General features: G+C 41.3%; 1 protein-coding gene across 1 annotated transcript in view; it reads right to left on the bottom strand.

The window, feature by feature from the left end:
* The window catches only part of LOC113214844 (endothelial lipase), a 19,428-nt gene that overhangs the window by 995 nt on the left and 13,734 nt on the right, over positions 1-4,699 (bottom strand). The gene's annotated exons all lie outside the window — the stretch shown is intronic.

Here is a 4,699-nt window from a genome sequence, read left to right as displayed (position 1 = left end):
GGTGGATCAATACGCATGGAACGCACGTAAAAAATTACTTCGTTGTGAGGATCAGTTATGTTTGGTAGGATACATTCGATAGCTGGAATCGAATCTTCGAATCAAGCGGAAATAGGCAAAAACTTCGGTAAACATCAGTGAATTTCAGTGAACATAATTGAAATTCGGTGAACTTCGATCGCAATTTACAAAGTTCGGCCTGATTGTGAGCTATAAAAGCAAATATCTCTCGTCCATAATCTTTGTAGTTCGATCTGTAGATATCAATTTGGAGTAAGATGGGAAGTCGCTTATAGTTAGTACCCAAAACGTTCAGCCGTAGATATTTTCTTCATTACCTTGCAACATTTAAGGGGGCAGACCTGTGAAAATCATCAATTTTTTTTTCAATGCCTCAAAAAATTCTGTGATCTTTCCTCTTTCTAATGCCGCAAAGCGGATGTTGAAATTCGAAAAATTGGGCTCAGGAGAGAGAAAAACGTGCTTCGAGTGGCCGGGTGGCTGGACCGCTAGGGCTCGCCTGGCCGCTCAGGACAGGATACACGACGAGGAAGGAGTCCTCTAGAGCCCCGAAATCTTTTAGGTCCAGTTCAGTTAGTTTTTGGTTCGTCGCTGTACATAGGCACTGAAAACTTTAACCTCGTTTTTCTCGGAATGACTTTTTGCAAACGGTGTGAAACATCCAGGCCGTAGTTTTGGAGCTATCGACTTAATATTTGGCCCGAATGTTGTCCATTTATGTGCCCAGGATCTGACAAGTGCGATTTTTTATAACTCAATTGCAAGGTACCCAAACCAGGGAAAAAGTACCCAAATTTTTACCCATTTTTTTGTACTCAGTTTATTCAAGTATTTCGGAGTGGAATTTCAAAAAGTCCTCCTGTCAGATCCTAGATACATGTTTTAAGAGAATCTAGCATTTTTTTTCACTGTTGCAAATCCAACGGTTCATTTACAATCGTGTACACCGCAAAGACCTACATCGGCTCCAGTTCAAGGCCATGCTGGCCATGTTTGTGAAGGGGTCGGCACCGCTCAGTGGCCAAATTTTGGGGCCATCTTTACTTTATATATACGCGCAGTACTAAACCTCTGAGTCGCCCCGTTTTTTTTTTAAATAAATTTTTCCCCAAAGCCTTGTGTTTCACAGGTCTGCCCCCTTAATGATGTTTCGTTAACTCCACGGTTATTCAAACTTTAGGTAATTTTGACGTTTCACTTTTATATTTGTTTTTAACTTCGGTAAAGTGTTAAACAAGTTGACGGTTACAACTGCGAAACTCAAGAGTTCTACGCTAAAAACTGCAATTTTCTAACCATAAACGTAGAGTGCCATCTTCTTCACCCTCAAAGTCTCGAGCGTACATGTGATATGATATGGTTGCGATTTACATTAAGGCAAGTATGCTTTCTTTTCATAAATTTCCATACATTCATTTCTTATTGCATATCTGTCTTAATTTAAATCGCAACCCTATTACATGTGGGCTTTTTTTAAGAGAATATAAAGAAGAAAAAAATGCCAACCTCGGAGCAAAAATCCTCTCATGGCTAAAATATTGGAGTTTCAAGAGTAGAGTTTCGTAGTTGTAACCGTCAAATTCTTCAACACTTGGATTAGCAGAGCAAACTTCAGTGAACTTCAGCCTTACTTCACCCGGAGTTCATGAACTTCGACTTAGCGTACGATTGTTGGATTCGGATAAAACCAACTGCCTGTCAAACTCCCACTCACAAAAGAGTGTGTGACGATGGCGATCATTGCATCATACATCGAAATGTTAGTGAGTTAGAACCGTAGACGTACGCCAGACCCCGTCTACGGTAACAGGTTTCGCAATTTCGCACGGAGCGCTGTCACGCTGCAATGCTCCTTGCATTACACAAACCACACACTGTACAGTACACAGTACACAGGCGTGCTGTAGAAGAAAGCCGTTATCAGTTAGCCGTGATTTCACAAAACGTGTCATTAAATAAAAAGACAACTTTTCGAAAGAAATTTCATAAGTCCGACCTTCTTTTTGGATTTAACTCTTCAACCAGCGGCCGCAATTTCAGCATATCTTGCCGAAAGCCCACTCTGAGACCTATACTGATTTATTTCTGAGTAAGTATCTGCGCTTTTACGGAACATGGTTACTGACGAAATGGTTATCTGTCGGGTATATTTTGAAAACTAACTAGGAAAGGTATATTTTCTAGTTTTCTAAAGACCATTTTCAACATTTTCAAAAAATACTTCCCAAAATATGTAGTTAGTGTAATCCAGTACACAACCGATTTAAGTAGGAACAAATTGCGGGCGAAATGGGACCTGGTGGTCTTTGTAGAGCTCGACGAGTAGAACAACATATCCAAAGATGAAGTTCAAAGTTTGAAGTTTCAATGTTCAAATAATTGACAAATTTTTGAAGATAATTTACGATCTAACTAGTGATCGGATTAGTTTGTGGTTATAACCATTCTATTCTTATTGATCTACCCTTTCAGAATATGTTTAATTTGTTGAGTTTTGTTCCAAATTCACCATGTTATGAGCCCGAAAACTAGGTTTTGCTGGTTTTGACAAAATTCAACTTTCCATTTTATCGGTTACACGAGTAAAAAAAAAACGAATTCGACTAAAAATGTCCTCATAAACGTTGTAGCTCGCAATTTATTTCTACAGAGAGGACTTTTCCTTCATTTCGATAGCAATATTTGCTGACGAGCTTTATCGATCTTAAGAGTGCAATGCGCCGCTTGTCTGCGACAACTCTGTGGAAGGTCACCGTAAGGCGTTGATAGGCAACCCACACACCGACTTCCAGCCAGACGTCTTTGGATTTGTTTTATTCTACCTAGCTCTTAACTGATAAAATATATCAATATCATCAGTGAATAACATTTGTAGATCAGACAGCTATCTAACACTTTGGAAAAACAATTTTGCTTTCCCGAGTGTGAATCAATAACAAATTCAAGAAAACCGAACTTTAAACAGGTTCAAAATGAGAAAAAAATAGGTTTTGGGTCACTATTACGTGAAATATGGTACTAAACTTAGACAAATTGTATATTATTCGAAAAGTTCGAGCGTTCCACATTAAACACGCTCAAGGTCTATCGAATTCAAGGGGCACATCGGGAGTAAATTGATTTGGAAACATTGATCAAAGTTCGAATTTTCTCGAGTTTGCTCAAAACCGGCTCGGTATTTTTTTTTCGTCTTTGGATATGTTGTTCTACGCATTAAGCAATGCAATCAGCAATTAATTTAGTAGTAGTACATACTTTAAACTTACGTTTCGGGCGGTTTCGGGCTCGAAACATGGAGAATTTGGAACAAAACCTCAATAAACTAAACGTATTCTGGAAGGGTGGATCAATACGCATGGAACGCACGTAAAAAATTACTTCGTTGTGAGGATCAGTTATGTTTGGTAGGATACATTCGATAGCTGGAATCGAATCGAAAATCCGATACCTACAACCAAGTGTTGGTCGCCACGCCCGAACATGTACGAAGAGAACAAACTCAAGCTTGGTTCTCTTCGTACAAGTGTCCGGTCGTGACAACCAGCTCTTGCTTGTGAGTATCGGATTCTCAATTCCAGTTATCAAATTTAGCCCACCAAACAGAACTGATCCCCAAAACAAAGTTTTTTTCCCGTGCAGTTCTAACCACAGAACGATCCGACTACTAGTTATGTCGTAAATAAACTTCAAAAAATTGTCAACATTTGAACTTTGAACACGATTTGTTCAAAAATGTCTCGGCAGGTTTTTTTAAGCCCACCCTTCTGCTTTTAAAAAAGGAGTAAAGCGGGCTTATGCAACCGCTCTCGTGCCCGTGAGTCCGTCGTGCGTGTAAGAAGAAGCAGATGAGCTAGAGGTCTGAAAATTTCAGAAAATCTGTAGGTTCACTCCCTGAAAATGAAATGCCTACGGCAAATCCTGTCAACCACCCCTAAGGAGGTAAAAGGGGGTGAGAAAGATATAGGGGTTAGTGCAAAAAGTTGGAAAAAAATTATGGTCTAAGAAGGGGTACCTCGTAAAAGTAAGCCCTTTGAACGAAAATTTTGTCCGTTTGAGTCTATTTTGCACCGTTTGGGCACTAGAGTGCTTTTTTCGACGAAAATACGGTGGAAATTGACACGATTCACGGAAAGACGTACAAGGAGGCGTCCAATCGTAAAATGTCAGAGGCAGTACCCCCCTAAAACAACACATTCTGAATCAAGATCTACACTGTAAAAGCCAAAGGGTACAATTTGGGGTCGTCCCCCTGCGAGGGGGGGTGCACTGTTGTTTAAAGAGGACAAATGTTTCCGTCCAAAGGGTAAATCGGGGTGTACCCCTTGATGGGGTGCAAGTGTCCTCCTTAGGCTGGATTGTCCTCATTAGGCTGGCTACCGCACCCCAACAAGGGGTACACCCTGAGTTACCCCTGTGAGGGGTACCTTCAGTCCCCTTCCGGGTTCCATGTGTACTCTTAACAGCAGTGTTATCGTCCTCGTTCAGGGTTCATCTGTACTCCTAACAGCAGTGTAATTGGTCCCCTTCAGGGTTCCATGTGTCCTCTTAGATGTACCCCTTGGAGGGGTGACCTCTGTCCCCTCCAGGGTTTCATTCGTCCTCGTAAGTCCTCCCTTTGGGAGGGTGGCAGATGTGGGTGGGGCGGGGAGGGAGGCACGCTGGCATGCTGCGCCTCCCC

This window comes from Frankliniella occidentalis, unplaced genomic scaffold (assembly GCF_000697945.3).
Source record: "Frankliniella occidentalis isolate FOCC.00 unplaced genomic scaffold, Focc_3.1 Scaffold379, whole genome shotgun sequence".
Classification (NCBI taxonomy): Eukaryota; Metazoa; Arthropoda; class Insecta; order Thysanoptera; family Thripidae; genus Frankliniella; species Frankliniella occidentalis.
Note: the sequence above shows the minus strand (reverse complement) of the source record. Positions and strands in the feature narration are given on the sequence as shown.